Consider the following 18,798-nt stretch of genomic DNA (forward strand, 5'->3'; position numbering starts at 1 on the left):
ACTGCGCAATCAGAAATGACAACCCCAGTTACTTGGCTAAAGGATCCCACCGACACTCTGAAAAATGAGTTCACCAAAATTTCCAAACTCTATAAATCTGTCACAATCGCAGCCAAATCGAATTCATTCAATTCTAGAATCAGCAATGCCAACTCTGATGCAAAAGAAATGTTTACCATCTTCAGAGAACTTGAATCTCCTGCCCCACACCCCACGACACTCACTAAAGACAAAACTTGGTGTTCAGACATCAAAGCGGCACTATTAGGTAAAATTGACACCCCGAAGATGAAAATCCTTGCACAACAAGCAAAATTCAACAAAGACCCCATAGCCACAAGTAATAGCTGCACTCGCCCCCACTCCCTCCACCACTCAGTTCTTCTTCAGTGACCTCTCCGAAAGTGAAGGCTTCAAACCGATCAAAAGCTTGAAACCTTGAAAATGCAAAGGTGACATATATACCCTGCATCCCTCATTTTATTTATTTGTATTTGTAAAGCGCACTACAGCCCATGGGCATCGAGGCGCTGAAAGCTAGGAGAATAAGAGGGCTTACTTAAGAGGGTTACAGTGAAGCTGCCCAAGGAACACTTTGATAGCTGCGGTACATGATTACACAGCAATAGATACTTATCCAGACACAAGTGACTAAGGTAAAGGCAGGTTTATACGAACAAGTAGGTCTTGATGGCTTTGCGGAAGGAAGTATGGGAGTCAATTTGCCTGATGTGCGGTGGAAGGGCATTCCAGGTGGTGGCAGCTACTGCAGGGAAGCTGGAACCACCAGCGCGTACTCTGCGTGTCCTGGGAACGATTAGAATGTTGGAGTATGCGGATCTGGATGGTCTGGCAGCAGATGGTTTGGAGAACCTATTGGCAAGGTAAGGAGGAGCTAGGTCGTGGAGGCACTTGTGGGTCAGGGCAAGAGTTTTAAAGATAATTCTTTCTTTAATGGGTAGCCAATGAACCTGTCTTCTGAGCCCAGATATGTGGCCTCTGCGAGATCGCCCATGGCTGCCCCGAGGGCGTTGTTTTGGACCAGCTGGAGTTTAGCAAGATTTTTTCTGGCAGTACCAATGAGAAGGGCATTGCAGTAGTCCAACCTTGAGCCTATAATCGCTCTGGCGATTGTGAGGCAATTTTGTTGGGACAAGAAGGGTCTTACTGCGTTAAGGAGTTTGGAATGATAGGCTGAGGTTGATGCAATGGCATTGACCTTCCTGGTCATTGTGAGGTTGGGATCAAGGTAGACACCAAGGGTCTTCACTGCTGGAGAGACAGTGATGGGGATTTTGTCTACGATGAATGAGGTGTATTGCTTGTCCAGTTTGCTCAAGGTCGAGGGGGATCCGATCAGCAGAAGTTCGGTTTTCTCGCTGTTGAGACATAACCAGTTTTCCTCCATCCATGATTGGATCGTTGAGTAAATGGTGTCAAGGGTGTTCAGGTCTGATACGTAATCGCCCGTGAGGGGGATGATCACTTGGGTGTCATCAGCATAATTAGTGTATGAGATGCCCAGTGCGTCAAGTATTTTGAACAGTTGCCTCGTGAAGAGGTTGTAGAGGGTGGGTGCGATGCACGACCCTTGTGGGACCCCACATTGGATGATGCTTGGGTCGGCTGATGCATGGTCGGAGAAGACCTTCATTGGTCTTTCTTGCAGGAAGAAGGTGATCCATTTACAAGCACTGGGGGAGAAATTAGCTACAGTAGAGAGATTGTGGCAAAGGGTCTTATGGTCCACCAGGTCAAGGCAGCGGAGAGGAGGAGTAGTGCAGGTTTGCCCGCATCCCTTATGTCATCCATCTGGTTTTTAAGATCAAGGAGGGCCGTTTCGGTACCGTGCCTAAGCCGGAACCCTGATTGCCGGAGACCCAAAAGGTGGTTGTCTTCCAGAAATGTTTGTACTTGAACGTATGCTGACTTGTCAAGTATTTTTAGAAGAAAAAGGAAAGTGGTGATGGGCCTGTAGTTGCCCGGGATCAGGTGGTCTAGGGAAGGCTTTTTTAGGAGTGGGCGAACCCAAGCTTCCTTGAGTCCAGCGGGAACATGGCCGGCTTGGAATGAGGCGTTAATAAAGTCAGTAATGAAGGGGGCAAGGGTGGGGGCACAATCCTTGATGACCTGAGCTGGGCAGGCGTCCCCTTTACAATTGGAGGGTTCAATGGAATTAAGGAGGGTGGTAACTTCTGCTAAAGTCATGTCTTTGAATTCAAAGAGGGGGGGGGTGGCGAGGTGATAGTGGCAGGAGATGAACATCAAAGATTGTGCTGACTTGCTAGCCCCCTTCACCACAGCCTTCATAAACGCATCCTGCTCTGGAAGTACCGTTCTAGTTAGCCTCAAAGAAGCATGGTTCCTCCCTCGCCTGAAAGACATTTTACTAGACAAAGCCATTCCATACAATTATAGGCCAATCACCACTGACCCCTTCCTACTAAACGTCCTGGACAGAGCAGCCTACCTGCAAGTTCAGCGGTTCCTAGAGGACAACCAAATCCTAGGGATGCAACAATCTGGCTTCCGCCCCGGGCACAGTACTGAATCTGCCCTTCTCGACCTCAGAAATCAGTTAGGCGAGATCAGTGATTAAGGATGTTCTGTCCCGCTCCTCCTCCTAGACCTATCTGCGGCATTCGACCTAGTCAACCACCAAATCCTCTGCCACCACCTTACCACTTATGCTAATTTCTCTCCACTCGCTACTGCTTGAATTGCATCCTTCCTGGAAGGTAGGGTCTTGAGGGTCTTCTCTGAGACTGCTAATGCTTCTCCCTCTCCCATCACTGTGGTGTACATCAAGGGTCTTGCATCACCCAAACCCTATACAATAGCTTTAGCAGTCCATTTTTTAACATCCTAGACTCCCTCGACATAGCCTACACCAACTATGCCAACGATACCCAAATCCTGATCCCTCTCTCAGGAAACTACAAGATGACTATGACATCCTCAACAAGATCTATTCTACAATACAGGCATGGAGGGCAGCAAATAATTTTTGGCTCAACAGCGACAAAATGGAAATCTTAATTGGCAGCCCACCAAATCCCTTAAGACGCTGAAAGATCAATACACAGCCTTCCAGATTGACAATTGCTCAATCCCCGTCTCATCCACAGTAAAGACTTTAGGAGTCTACCTTGACACCTCACTCACTATGACCAGACAAGTAAGCGCAATTGCCTCCTCAGCAGCCTACGCCACCAAGGTCCTCTATGCTGCCAGGCCCTTCCTCTCCAAAAATAACTGCCTTACCATTGCCCATGAGATAATTGGTTCAAAGATCGACTACAGCAATGTCCTATTCACAGACACCTCCTCTGGAAACATCCACAAACTTCAAATCACACAAAACAATGCCCTGAGAGCAGCCCTTAATATCCCGAAAAGAGAACACATCTCCAAAGCCAGAAGAGAAGCACACTGGCTCCACATTCAGGAGCGCATCACCTTTAAAACACTTTCCATGGCCCACAAGTGCCTCTCCAATACAGCACCCCCATACCTCACCCAGATAATCACCAAGGTTCACTCCCAAACAACCACTAGGGCCCCGTACAGTGATCGACTAATCGTATCCAAAGTAAAGCGATGCAAGGCCGGAGGCTCAAGTTACCCGTAACTTGCTGCTAAACTCTGGAACGGACTCCCCCCACCTTGATGGCTGAGAAATTCTACTGGATCTTTCGTGAAGCTCTCAAAACCCAGCTCTTCTCCTAACCCTTAACTCCCCCTGCCCAACTTGCCTACTCGTCAGATAAATAACCCTACTACACCACTGTACTCTATGATAATATATATGATAATGCCACTCGATTAATGTAACTGTGTTACCCTTGCAAATGTACCTCCGCTACCCTTGTTTTTACATGACAAAAACATGATTGTATGACATAGCTTGACTAGTTGACTTGTACCCGTTACAGCGCCTCAAATGCCTCCGGATTGTATGTGTGCTATACAAATGAAATAAATAAATAACTATAAATGACCTGTTTAAAGTACTGCGGAATATAAAAGCAGATTATCCCTGGGTGGGCCCTAAAGCATTCCCTTTGCTTGCATATGCTGATGATACGGTCCTCATTGCTCGGACACTGATTGCCCTCCAAAAGCTTATCAATGCATACATTGAATTTATGGCAGATCTAAAACTAACAATAAACACCAGTAAATCGGGAGTGATGGCATGAAGCCCTGGAAGAGGGGAAAAAAACTAAATGCATACCATGACGAGTAAGGGGTCTATTAACCCCAGAGTGACCATGTTTGATTATTGAGGCATTTGCTTCATGGAAAACCTGAGGGGGATGGGCCATGTACTAAAATGAAACGAGCTCTGCGAGGAGTTGGAAGATTTATGAAAATGTGTCAAGTCAAAAATGGAAAACAGGGGAAGAAGCGGGCTCCACAATTAATTCTACGATTGGTCCCTTTTTCTCATATAATTTGTCCGGTTTAGTAGGAGCTATCAGGCTTTAGTCGAACCTCTGACACTGGGATCTACAAAATTCCAAGAGACAAAAGTTAGGTGTTTCCACACAGCAATGCCACAGGTTCTCATATGGCTTGAAGCCAAGCTTATTAGCTATACTAGGTTTGGTATTCCAGTTTCTTTCCTGTAATTGAATGTATTAATTATATGATACCTCTATGAAAAATGTGTACAATCATTCACACTACTCTGGACATAGTTCAAAACATATTTTAATCCAACGTCAACCAATCTTTAAATTCAAAACAGTTCCTTGGTCAAAATATGGCAGAAAAGCTGATGCATTTTGGAGTCACGCTCCATCCTCAGGGCTTCAATATAACAGAACAATAAGTTACAGTGACATATAAAATATTGCAGTATATGTAACATACATACCAAAATCAGCCATTGTCAGTTTCCAAAAACAAAGAACAAAAAGAGAAAAAAATGTCATTGTAGCGTTAGAACATATATCTTTAACTGTTTCTCATGCAAGCTATCTTCTAAATAAACAATTCACTCCTTCATACCTTAATGTTTGAGCCTTGCTGCTATAAACAAAATGAAAACATATAATATAATCAGCACCTATGGTTAAAAACCTACGTGCTGTGTACCATACGGAATCTGCTGTGTGCTGAATATCAGAAATTAGTTTTTATCTTAGGAACTCCGATCTTAGTTTCCACATGAATGGTTTGAGCTGTAAAAGTAATAGTCATATAGACCTCCATTAGAATAGGTTAAACATCTATATTAAATTCAAATTGCTGTAGTGCGATGTAGCTGTCTTACCTCGCTACTACAGCATTTCTTTCTCTGCCAAGACCGCCTGCGTGGACGCGCATTGTACTGAAGCGTTTATGTGGTTGCTATAGCGACCAACGGAGGCGATGCGGCACGTCAGCAGGTGTGCTGACGTGTCGGTACCTCGCGTTCCATCCTCCCATGTAAACAGGAGGACGGGAATGGGTCCCTGTTGGTGTTACTATATAGTAATGGTACAAAGGAGCTGTTTCTTCCATGTCCGCAGAACTTTAAAGCTACTACTGTTCCAGTCCTTATTTATTTAACTCACAAAACAGAGTATAAGGTGGAGGATCTAAAACTTTACTGAACAATTGGAGCGGATTCCACAGAGCTCGTGCACGCAAGGTGATAAGACCTAGGGGGTCATTATGAGTTGGGCGGTAAGGGATACCGGGCACCAGTAAAGAGACCGGTGCCGGTAATCCCTTACCGCCCAATTCCGAGGTCCCTTAGTGGGAACTGCACGGGACATGTGGTCGGTCCACATGTCCTTTAGGGGTCCCGCTAAGGGACCAGGGCGCTAATTACGGGCCTGCTAGTAGCAGGCCCGTAATTAGCGCCTTCCCCATTCCCATTGAGCCCTATGGGTGCTCAAATGGGAATGGGGAATGGTCGGGTGAATGGGGACTTACCGGGTCCGCACAGGTCGGAATGTCCCGGTAAGTCCTCATTCACCCAGACTGGACACGGACCCGGGTTTGGAGGCAGCCATGGCGCAAATAGCGCCATGGCTACCTCCAAACTCGGAATGAGGGCCCCAGTTCATGCCTTACTATCGAGATCGGACATGCCTGAAGTAACGTTTCTCCATATTAAGGCTTCAAATCTGTCCCAATTGGATGGCAATAAACCTGATTCCACGCCATAAAGTAGGCGTGGCACAATCTTTTGATAGTAATATTTAAAGACGGCTGAAAAGCGGCCAAATTTCCAGTCGATCACTCATTGTTCCGTGGCACTAGTTAAGGCACGCTTTTTCAGGCTTTGCAAATCAATTCCTTTAGTGCACTTTGCATGAATTACCACAAATCAGAATCTGAGCTTTCGGAATGTTTAACTATATATCCAACTTTGTGAAGTACAGGTTTATTGCCGTCAAAGAATGTTGGAGGCCTATCGGAATTAGATCAAATAACACAATATCATCTGCATAGGCCAAGTAATTTAAACACATTTTGCCAAGCCTCGGAGGGTGTTTTAAAACATTTTTTAAAGTATCGCCAAGTTCGCTAATATCAAAATTAATAAGAAAAGGTGCAAGTACGCAGACTTGGCAAAGACCCCGATTTGCGGGTATCCACTTTGTTGTATGCCTTACTTGATCCAAACAGACACTTATTTTTGTCTCAGAGTGGAGGGCTATTAAAATACTAAGAATGCCCTCAGGACACACCATATTGTCCAATGTTGCCCATAAAACCACCCTATTGACAGAGTCAAAGGCCTGCGTTATATCCAAAAAGGCTCAAAAGCAACGTTTATCCAACTTTCACTGCACTTGTAACAGATTAATACAAAAACCATTTAGTGAAGTACCCGTTCCCGTCTTCAAACCAGATTGATTTGCATCAAGACTCCCTGTTGAGGTAGCCCAATTATGTGGTTCTTGGAGGATATAACTACCAAATATCTTACTTGAGGAATCGAGAAGTTTTTGTGCAACAGCCTGTCCCCACTCTTGTATATCAAAACTATTAATGCTTCCTTCCAAAAACATGGAATAACATTTAACAACATATTTTTTAAAAGGGGCCATAAAATTCCTGTCCACAGGAGAACATTAGATTTAACAGTTGCATTGGCAAGACCATCGGGGCAGGTGCGTTACATTTTTTTGACCTGGCAATTAATGCTTCAACACTTCAAGGTCCATTATCACAAAATCTGACCACCTTTATTTAAAATTACACGGAGGGAACTCCTTTCCCGCCAATGCATATAAATTAGAGATGTGGTCTTCCCACACCTCCGCTGCAATTCGTTGCAACTGAAGGGATCTTTGTTTACAGAGCTTTTAAAAGAAGACAGAAAGTCGCTGCATGCTTCTTGACTAGAGGCAGAGCTGCCAACATCGTTTCAGCATCAGCTGCATACGAAATAGTCTGATGGCCCTTTATCCAATTTTTATAACCCATCTTTAACATATGGACATCCATTTTGAAATTGTTAGCATTTTATTCAGTTTCTTTAGTGACCTACGCAAAGATCGCTTTGTTTCCCTTGTCATAATGTCGAAGACGTGATTATGCATATTTCTCAATACAGAAGACGAGCGCAGAAGTTTTTGGACAAACACATTTTGAAGCAATTTCTGAACAGCTGCGTCATATGATACAGGGTCAAGCAACACATCTATAGAATTGGAGTCACCGGCTAGAATCGCCTTGTTAAAGGCCTCAGCCAAACCTGGTTTCCATATCAAAGAGCGATTCCTAGGGTTTACCTCCACAATTAAATGTGTGTCTGCATTTTGAACCCAAGTCCAAATCCAAAGTGAGGGAGAGAAAACAATGGTCACTCGTTCCTAATTCATTCACCAGGAGCTCAGAGCATCTAAACCTAAGATCCTGCGACAGAAACATATAATGAAGAGTGGATATTGATCGGTTATCTGCCCAAGCATACCGCCCCTTATGTTCCCACTTACCACTGATAAACCCCTCATTGTGAATTCTTCTCCAATTTGCAGCTCTCTTGCTCTTAAAAGTGCAGAAGTACTACCCCTCACGGAGTTCTGATAAAAACATGGGTCAAGACACTGACTATTAAAATCTCCAAGCACAATGATTTACTAGCATTTCCACATCATTTGCTTGCTAATAAATACAATGACATTTATAGGAATGATGTCAATTTTGAGGATTTAGGATTAAAATAAACATTTGAAATATATCTATAACATTCCTTCATTAAGCTCTCATCAAACCAAATTAGCGTGATTAATTGGATATCGTTAGTACTAAGTTGAGACTGCATCATCTGAATTCCCACATCATTCCTTAACGCACACATTAATCCCACAAACGGTCATCCTCTGGGCCCATTTTTGCTTTTACACAACAAATAGTAGAATTACGGAAATCAAACGCGTGCAAATGTACAAGTGTCTGCAGTGCACACACGGAGCTCTCGCCTCATCCAGCTCAGCCTCCAGTTGGGGAAGCCTGGGAACAGATCCATCACGCTTAGCAATTCTGTCTTCTAAAACGCTAAGATTATTTATGCAATACGGTCATCAAAGGAGGGGCGGGGCGGACGCCCCGGGCTCGCAAGAAGAGGATGTACTCAACCCGAGCATGTGCTCGCACCAGCAATGGTATTTCAGGGGTAATGAAGATAGGAGGGATGAATATGTGGAGCAGTGGGAGGATGAAGGACATAGGGAGGGAAGAAGGGGGGGTGAGAAGGGTTGGTATAGAGGTTTGTGAAAGACAGGAGCATGGGGTTTGGGGGACAAGTGGCCGGGGGAATATTTGGCTGGATGAGAATGCTGACATGTTTTGTCCCCGCAGCAGGAGCCCGGTAAGGAAGGAGATGAAGAGCATCGGAGTGGAGGTCAGGCCGCAGACAGGCGATGGCAGGGCGGAAAGAGGTGAGCGGGAAATGGGCGGGTCAACTGCATGGCAGAGGGGGGCACGGGAACGGGGGCAGGAAATTAAGGGTCTGGATTGCAAGGGGTAAGGAGAGAGATTGGTGTACAGGCTATTGGAGCCTTGGTGGGAGAAAGGGAAAATTGCTCGGTGGAGGTACAAACGGACAAGGTGATTGAGCCATTGGCGCTCGAGGTACAGATTTCAAAAGGAAAAGAGGTTGAAGTGAAGGGCAAGGAGAAAAAGCTACCATACATGGGCATCACAAAACCTTTGGGAGCGCACTTGATGGCAGAGACGAAGGACAAGATTAAGGCAGGGGAATTTGTGGATGTGTTTAAGCTGCTTCATAGGGAAGTGAGAGCAAAGGAGGGTTCTAAGGAGGAGGAGAGAGAACTAGCCTCGCGCCCAAAGGTACCAGTGACAATTGAAAATTGGACTTCAGCATTTATTATTTGCGCGAGTGCCTATTGCGAGAAATTTCCGAAGCGATGTGTGGCTCTGCTAGAATACATGGATGTGATCCGAAAGGCATTTACAAGTTTTGGGGGCTTCGCGTGGGTGCGTTATGACAAGGAGTTTAGAGCAAGGTTGGCGGAGGACAGTCAGGCGGTTTGAGGGGGGATAGATATGGATCTCTGGTTGTAATGGATGGCGCCGACGAGGCCAGCTCCAACGGTACACACGGCAAGCGGCTTACCCGTGCCTTACCGGCCCTTTCTTGGTCGCCCCGCCCCAGAAGGGGTGGGGGTAGGAGGCAGGGGTCAGCCATCAATAGCATGTTGGGCTTTCAATAAAGAAAGCTGCACAAGGATGATGTGTACGTTTAAACACGAGTGCAGCAGGTGTGCGGGGCAGAATACGATTATATATTGTCTTCAGGCAGGGGACAGTGGGACAGGGCGAGGAGCGGGGAAAGGGGGTGAGCGGGTAGGACCGCATGCCATTTAAAGTAGGGGGTTCCTGCAGGTCGGGCATTCGTTTAACGCAAAAGGAGAGGGGGGCGCAAAGTTTCAGGAGAGGTTTTGGGGGGTGATCCCAAGAGGATAGGAGAGGGGTGAGGAGGAAGACGCTTAGGTAGGGTAGTGGAGGGCCGCGGGGGGGGTGTAACTGGAAAATGGGAAGGGTTGGTGGCCGTCGTTGGAGGGCAGGGAAGATGGTGGCGAAGCGCTCACGGTTGCCCCACGACAAGGTGAGCAAGCTTTAGGGGAACGTGAGAGGGTTATTAGCGGCACAGAGTAAATACGGAGAGACTGACAGAGGTTTTGTTTTTTATTTTTTTATTTTATTTTTACATGTATAAAGCGCTCACACAGTCCGTGGGCATCGAGGCGCTGTTACAGGAATTGTTTGTTTTTTTTCTTCTTAGTTGCGTAATTGTTTTTTTTGTTGTCTTAATTACGTATTTATAACGCGCTTAAACACCCAGAGGTTTTCTAAGCACGGACCTGGGGATCGAACCTGTGTTGCTTCGTGTCGTCTTGTTTCCAAGACGCACACGCTACCACTGAGCTATCCTCCCGGGACAAGGTTAAGAGGATATCGCAACTTTGAGCGTACAGTAGTAGCCCCGGTTCGCACTAGGGGCAGGAGACAGTGCACAGGATAGGGACCTGGCTCATTTGAACTTTGGAGCAGCTGGGGGGAAGGAAGAGAGGTGACTGCATGGACGGGGGTGCGGGAGCGCCCCTGGTGCGGCAGGGGGAAGCGATGAGAGGGGACTGCATGGAAGGGGGTGCACTAGGGCCCCTGGTGCAGGTGGAAAAAATGGGGTAATGGATGCAACGTGCTGGAAGAGTAAGTTATATGGATTGCACTGCATGGACGGGGGCGCAGGTTTGGCCCCTGGTGCAGTGGTGGAGAGGAGTAATGAAGAAAAGGCCTGCATGGACGGGGTCCACTAGGGCCCCTGGTGCAGGTGGGAAACTTGGGGTAAGGGACGCTAGGAGCTGGAAGAATAAGTTATATGAAGTGGAATGCATGGACGGGGCGCAGTTTTGGCCCCTGGTGCAGTGGTGGAGAGGACTAATGAGGAAAAGGGGCCTGCATGGACGGGGGTGCATGTGGGCCCCGGTGCAGGGTGGGAAACACAGGGCCATAGTAGGAAGATGAGGGAGGGTGGGGCAAGGGTGAGCAGGAGGGTAATAGGATAGAGGAGAAAGGGGGTCTAAGTGGGAGTAGGTGCATTGTTTAAAGTAGGGGGTTAAAGGTGCAAAGTACAGCGGAACAGGTAGGAAAGGACCGGGGGTGTTTACGTAGAGGGAATAAGGAGATGGCCAGGTGAGGATGGGTTGCCTTAGGAAGGTGTTAGTAGCGGTGGGGGAATAGGTGGAGGAGTTTGGAACTCATTGAGGTAGGATGGATAAGGCATCTGAAGGTAGCTGGTTGGGCTTATCGGTAGATAAGGTGAAGACTTTAGGACGGTGGAGGTCTGGGAAGTACAAAGGGTATATTAGGGCTGGGGTAAAGGGGCTGTTTGAAATATGATCAGGGGTTTACGGGAGTGTGGAATGTGCTAGAGTGGTTGTGACGGGAAAGTGACATCGTAATTTCTTTTTCAGATGCTGCACAGAGGTCTGGGGAGATGCCGCAGATTTACTCGTGGGCCATTCTATTGTTTAATGGGCGGGAAGAAAGCAGAGGAATGGGTTTTTGGCAGGCAATTGTGTTGCAGCTATAAAGAGGCAGTGGTAAGATGGTCCGGGTTAGGGGGGCTTGGCTGGGATCAGCTGCTGCCTATGTTGGTGGGTTTGAGGGAACGCTATAGGTCTCGAGGGGGTGATCATTCATGCAGGACAAAATTACCTGTTAAGAAATACAGGTGTGGCTCTTCCTAGAAAAATGAAAAGGGATTTGGTATGGGTCCGAGAATTGTGGCCTCAAGCATGTGTAGTTTGGACTAAGTTGTTGCCGCGGAGAGTTTGGAGGGGAGCGAGAAGTGAGGGAGCGATAGAACGGGCAAGGAAGGGGATAAACAGAGAGATGGTAAAATGTTGTGCCTCGTCGGCAGTAAAGGTTTTTGGATAAAAGAAATAGTTTATGAAGGATTCATGATATTGAGAGAGGATGGTGTCCACTTGTCAGTTTTCGGGAATAGTTATTATCTGGCGGATTTGACCTTGCTGGTGGGAGATATCGTAAGGAGTTGGAAGTAGTGAAAGATCAGAGGGGTGGGGCAGAAAGAACACCTGGGTGGAGGGTTTTTCTGTTGCCAGGGGCATGGCCCCTTTAGATGTGGGGGGAGGGAAGCACAATGGGGGAATGGTGCGGGAAAGGATGGGGTGGTACTGTTTGCAAAAACGGGCTACCCCGGGGAACAGGTATTGAACCTGGAGGGGCATGGCCCCGGGGAGAAAGTGAGGCGCCTTGTGAAGTTGAAGGAGACGGTAGGGAACATGATAGTTAGGGAGGAAGGGGAACTATTTAATGATTTATTCGTTGAAGAAAATGTAAGTGTTCATTTAATAATTGGTTGCTTAAATATTTTGTTAGTCTGTAAAGCCAGGGGAGCCAGGTAAGCGGTTATTTGTAAGCTTTGGCCTGTCACATTAAAGCAACCTTTTCCACCATAAGCGAGTCTGGGTTTTTTGTGCAATAAGTCAAAAATAACGGAGATACCAATTCATAATAGGAACACTCCAGTCTTGAAAATAGAATTAATCCCTGTGGGAATTACACAAAATGCAGTTTATCCGCGTGGCATATTTAACCAAGACAAACTGAGTTAGTGAAGCCTTGTCATCCTGAAACACTTTGGACTGTACGACTATCAAGTCAGGTGAGGCGAAGGAGAAATTTAACGGTGCGTATTGCGACACGTTTCTTGGAAAGTCGACGTGCAAATATCGTCCATGTAAAGCATAATCACCAGCACCCCTCTCAACTTCTTATTGGTTGGACTCGTCCAAACATCTCGCATTGTTTCTCAAGAAAGACCCCCCATTCTGTCCACCCTGCCTCCTGGCCAGTCTCACTGATCAGCTTTACCTGAGGAGTTCCACTTTCCGTTAAAACATGAACGGTTGCTTCTGCGGGAGGCACTGGGCTGAAACCTGGTGCGCACGCCCACTCCTGTTTACCAGCCAGATTTTCGAGCATTACAACTATTAGACATATACAAATATCGCTAAATGAACCAGCGCCCACAGCCATGCGTGACAGGAAGTGACTGTCCAGTCCAAGTTGCAGTTAGCAAACGCCCGCAGAAAGTGATACTGCAAAATGACAAGAAAAAAACGCACCGTTCTGTAAACAAAATACCCTACCTGTCCATTTCCTCCAATGAATTACCCAGTCCTGGTTACAGCTGAAGGTCACGTCCAAACCAACCACTTCCCCCAATACTGTTCGGCCTGGAATGCCCCGCCGCTGAACCCCCTGGAAACTATTTGGTCCTTGATCCAGTCCAGTGAGCTCCCACCCACAGCCAACTCCTCTGACTTTTTCTCCAGGTGCAGTACACTTGTGGAAGAAAGGTTATTTGGAAAAAACTGCACTAACCATTTCTTATACAACATCGACATCTAGTGGCCTTGTTGTGAAAATGCATAAGCAACTGCAGGAAAATAGAACTCTAAAGAGAATGGAATGCATTAAATTGCCTTATGAGGTCTGAATCACCACCCTTTTTTTAAGCATAGCAATTCACTTATTTTCTCTTTTTAATGTTATTTATAAAGCGCTAAACTCTTTTGTTTGCAACGGGGACTTCCAGAATGCAAAGAAAAAACAGGGCGACTGGACGTTCATTCTCCAAAATGAGCATTTACTGCTCGTCTGAATTTCACACGGTCAGGTTCTTTTTTAGAACAAGTGTAAATTACATGCAGGGGATATCAACAGCCAACGCCATTGTCATGTTGACGTTGCAATGGGAGCGGGAGGCGGGCGTTGGGTAAAGGGGAAATGACGTGGGGAAGGGAAGTGACGGGGCGGGGGAAGGGGCAGTACGAAGTTGAAGACGTGAAATAAATACGTTTTATGCAGCAGCCCATGTTCCTCTCTCTTTGCTGCAACTCCGGCGTTCCAGGGCCCACCTGCACCATAACATTGGCGACGAGGAGGGCGGACAGGAACACGCGGCCGCTCTCAGAGAGAGAGTGAAGAGTGCGAGGGCTTGCACCTACGCGAGCGAGCAGAAGGGTGCCCCGAGGACAGGACACGACCGACGCACAGGGCCATGTCAGGGAAACCTGGGCCGCAGCGGTGATCGTGGATGAGGGGGAGGAGCCACAGAACATGGAAAAGGCAGACAGTGCACCCGGCCCACGGCGGTGATTCAAGGAAGCAGCATGTGCGCCGGATGGAGCGGAGAAGCTCCACATCAGCACATGTCTGCTTCCACACACACACGCAGTAAGTGATACGCATGCCCCGCCCAACCTGCCAAAGGAACCCTGTGGATGGTGCTCATGCCACTATTGGTTGGCCATCTGGGAGTGCTGGTAGGAAGCCAGTTAAAGACATTTCCTATCACAGGACAGCAGGCTCAGCCTGGCCCCACAAAGAGGGGAGAATGAGGCAGAGGGCCTAGCTCAGGGACCACCCCAGAGGATGGTGCTCGTGCCACAGTGTCGGCCATCAGGGAGTGAGGGAGTGCTGGCAGGATGTCAGCTAAAGACTCAAGGAAGACACCAAGCTAAGTCACCCCCGAACAGGGATAATGTCAGGCCAGGAGGACAATCAAGGGGCACAAGCTCAAGGAAATGGGCCCCCAATTCCAGGCCCACAGACACCAGATCCAGTGCCATACCATCTGACAGACACGCTGGCTGCCCAACGTCACTGACACCAGCAACATGGGTCCCAGATGGACCAAGTGGATTAGAGACTTTGACCTATATATGGGAGCCACGGGGCCGATTGCCGACGCTAGGCAAGTCTGCCTTTTAAAGCTTGCGGTTGGGTCCGCCATGCACGACATTATAGACGAAATGCCCCCTGACTCCATATCCAAGACCTCAAACACGCGCTGGCCGCGTACTTCGCTCCACACACCAACATGGATTATGAAAGACACCTATTCCACAGCACCAAGCAAGTGAAAGGTGAGACGATGGACGCATACGTAATGCGACTGCGCACAAAGCTAAAACACTGTGACTTCGCCAATTACTCAACACAGAGGCCTTGAGATCTCAAATCATATCCAGATGTGAATCGCAGGCGTTTCAAAGGAAACTACTCCAAAAGTCACGCACGCTGGAAGAGATCCCGACGCTCGTGAGGATTGAGAGGGCCATAGACTCCCGGGTAGAGAGCTTTGGAGGCGCAAATTCAGGGGAAAACTTGAACAGGCTCCAGCTAGAAAGGAAGGCAGAGGAGCTCTTTTGCTACAAGTGCGTGTTTGAATACCCCCATTAAGGGACGTGTCCAGCCATTGGACAATGCTGTGCATCCTGTGGTGAGGAAGGGCATTTCAAAGCGGTATGCAGACTATTCAGGGATAAGGGGAGGGACCGACCCAGAGACAACCCATCCAGGTCCAAAGCGCAAAGCATAGGGCCGTCCTAGCCCCATCCCGGCTACAAGCGCGCAAAACATGACTACCCAACCAAATCCTGAGCCACGGGATAGAGACTCAGGGGAGGACAAGCAAAGGAGAGAAAGAAGAAGATATGTCATGCCTGCAAGACCAGAGCACAGGTCAAGACGCCACGTGCGTTACCTAGTGGAGCAATCCCCCACAGACTCAGACCCCAGCTCATTGGGGAGCGATCAGAAGAAGAGAGCATGTGTATACCCTAGGCAACCCCACCGCCACGGCACACAGCCCTACACTCATAATCAAACTCAACGAGCAACCAACTGAATTTCTCATTGACACAGGAGCCACGGTGAACATGGTCAGTGAAAAGATATACAACCAATTACCCCAGAAGCCAAAGCTACACCCCGCAACCGTAGACATTTATGCCTATGGCGCAATGGCACCCCTAAGGTGCCTGGGACAATTCGATTTTCTCTGTCGCTACAAAGAACACAAAATGAAAATACTGATACATGTTCTGGCCACCGAGACAGAGAGCGGCTGTGTCCTAAGCTTCAAAGCCGCTGCCGACATGGGGCTCATTCACATCTTGTATAACATAATGGTTCACAAATACATTGACCCTGTGGAAATGGTCAACAACTTGTACCACCAGATTTTCAAAGGCATTGGCAAGCTAAAGAAAAGACAAATCAAACTCCATGTGGATGACTCAATACGCCCGGTAGCCCAACCCTACCGAGGAATCCCAATCAACATCCGGAAGAAGGTAGAGGATGATCTACACACACTTTTGGAACACAACATCATCTAGCGGGCCACAGGCCCCATCACCTGTGTCTCCCCGATAGTGCCCATGCCCAAAAGGGGGTCAGAGGCCATACGACTGTGCGTGGACATGAGGCGGCCAAATCAAGCCATCAGATGGGTGAGACACCCAGCGCCCCGCATCATGGATATGACCCGCTTACTAAATGGAGCCAAGGTATTCTCCAAGCTTGACCTAGAGAAAGGATACCATCAGCTAGTATTGAGACCCGAAAGTAGAAACATCATTACTTTTGTCACCCATGTAGGTTCCTTCAGATATAAGAGGCTGAGCTTTGGGGTGTCCTCGGCCGCAGAAATATTCCAGGCGGAGATACACAACGTCATTAAACACATCCCTAACTGTCTCAACTACAGTGACGACATACTGGTCTTCGGCACTGACACAAACAAGCATGACGAAACCTTGATGAAAGTCTGCAAATCCCTCAATGACGCAAAGCTCACTTTAAACCGGGACAAATGTGAATTTCGCAAAAGCACACTGAAGTTCTTGGGACACGTATTCCCGGAGACGGGCATGACACCAGACCAGGAGAAGGGGGCAGCATTGAACAAAAGCGTGGCCCCCACAAATGTTTCGGAGCTGCGCTCTTTTCTCTGCCTGTCCAGTTACTGCAGTCGCTACATTCAGGACTTTGCATCCGTCAGTGAGCCGCTGAGACATCTGACGCATCAAGATGTGGCATTTCAGTGGCATTTCAGTGGACGGAAGACTCAGAGGGCGTTTGAGATCATTAGAGAGGGTCGCGAAAGCAGAAAACATGGCCTACTACGACCCCACCCGTAAGACTGAACTGACCGTGGATGCCAGCCCTGTAGGCTTGGGAGCCATACTGGCCCAAGTTGACCCAAGGGACCCCTCCCAAACACACATCGCCACTGAGCAGGCATACTCTCAATCGGAGAAAGAAGGGCTTGCAGTCGTATGGGCATGTGAGCATTTTCATTTGTTTCTTTACGGGAAACCGTTCTGAATCATTACGGATCACCAGGCCCTGCTGTTACTATACGGGAACCCCCAGGCAAAGATGCCACCCCTCATTGCCCGGTGGGGGTTGAGTCTACAGGACTATGCATTCGAAATAGTACAGTGGCCAGGGAAAGGGGAAAAGCCTGCAGACTTTCTATCCAGGAGGGGTGCGCACCAGAGCCCTCCGTGGGAGACAGGTACCTCAGATACCTCATACACCAGACCACCCCGGAGGGGGTAAATACAGAACTACTAGCGAGAGAAACCGAAAACTACCTCGCCTGCCGCATCATTTGCGAAGGACTGGAGTCTGGACTGTGGCGAAGGGGAAAATAGAGAGGGAGAGCAGCAGGGGACGGGACGAGAGGACGCGGAGCGCCTGATACAAGTGAAGGACGAACTGGCACTATCCGAGGATCATCTCCTGCTGAAAGACTGTAAACTAGTAATCCCAGCAGACCCGAGAACAAAGGTCATTGAGTTGGCCCACAAAAATCATTGAGGCACGGTATCTACAAAGCGCATGCTCCACCAGAAAGTCTGGTTCCCCCACATGAACTCCATGGTGGAGGCTGCACTGATAGCCTGCCCCACGCGCCGCCTTATCACCCCAAATCGTCACCCAGAACCACTGATCATGTCTGACCTCCCCCAGGGAATCTAGGATGCTGTGGCCGCTAACTATTTTGGGCCCATCGAAGGAGGGAAATATGTTTAAGCGGTCATGGACGAATATTCCCGATATCCGGACGTTCAACTGATATCGTCTACCGCCGCTCATCACCTTATTCCTGCACTGGACCACATATTCTCGGCCTACGGAGTGCCCAAGGTGCTCAAGACGGACAATGGACCCCCATTCAGCGGGCATCAGTTTGCACAATACCTGGAGTTTTATCATCAGAAGATTACTCCCCTCTGGCCCCAAGCAAATGGCATGATAGAGCGGTTCATGGCCAATCTGAAATGAGGGCTGTGGATAGCCAAGTTGACTGGACAGCCATACGAACAAGTGCTGAATCAGCTCATGAGAGATTATCGGGGAACGCCCCACAGCACTACCGGGAGGACCCCTGCGGAGAGGATGTTTGGTCGAAACCTTCAGACAAGAATCCCACTGGCCAGTCAGATCAGCCAAGCCCCCGCACTAGATCAGGAGGTGCGGGAGCGGGATGAGGCTGCGAAAACTCCCATGAAAGCATATGCAGACACCCGGCAGGGGCACAAGTGTCGCAGATCGAGGTGGGAGACGTGGTAGCAGTTAAACAGCCTCTCACGCATAAACACACATCTCCTTTTCGAGAGGAACTTCTACTCGTCACGCAAAGAAAGGGTTTCATGATAACGGCACAAGGTCCGGAGGGTTCAGTCACCCAGAACTCCTCCCATTTCAAGGGGATCCTCAACTTGGGAGAGAGGCGCCTGAGTGGACGGGTGCAAGTGTCTCTGGACTACGAGTCAGATGACCCCTATCAAGGGGATCAATGGGACACAGAGGATTCTGATCAAGAGTCTACAAAGGGAAGTGAGGGCGGTGTCTATTCTTCAGTGACCTCCAGTGCACGCCCGCAGAGAGCACGGAATAAGCCTCGCTGCTGGATCGAGGAAATTGACTAGCAAG

General features: G+C 48.2%; 1 protein-coding gene across 4 annotated transcripts in view; it reads right to left on the reverse strand.

Moving 5' to 3' along the window:
* ANKRD6 (ankyrin repeat domain 6) overlaps nt 1-13,350 on the reverse strand; it is a 1,122,185-nt gene extending 1,108,835 nt beyond the window's left edge. For 2 of the 4 annotated variants that reach the window (XM_069606490.1, XM_069606489.1), the window contains exon 1: nt 13,152-13,326. The gene's annotated coding sequence lies outside the window, so the exon portion shown is untranslated. Of the gene's footprint in view, nt 1-13,151 lie in introns of all 4 variants that reach the window. The other 2 variants (XM_069606486.1, XM_069606494.1) reach the window with 2 other exon arrangements.
* Between the last annotated feature and the right edge of the window lie 5,448 nt (nt 13,351-18,798).

Source organism: Ambystoma mexicanum, chromosome 4p (assembly GCF_040938575.1).
Source record: "Ambystoma mexicanum isolate Mex_15411 chromosome 4p, UKY_AmexF1_1, whole genome shotgun sequence".
Lineage (NCBI taxonomy): Eukaryota > Metazoa > Chordata > Amphibia > Caudata > Ambystomatidae > Ambystoma > Ambystoma mexicanum.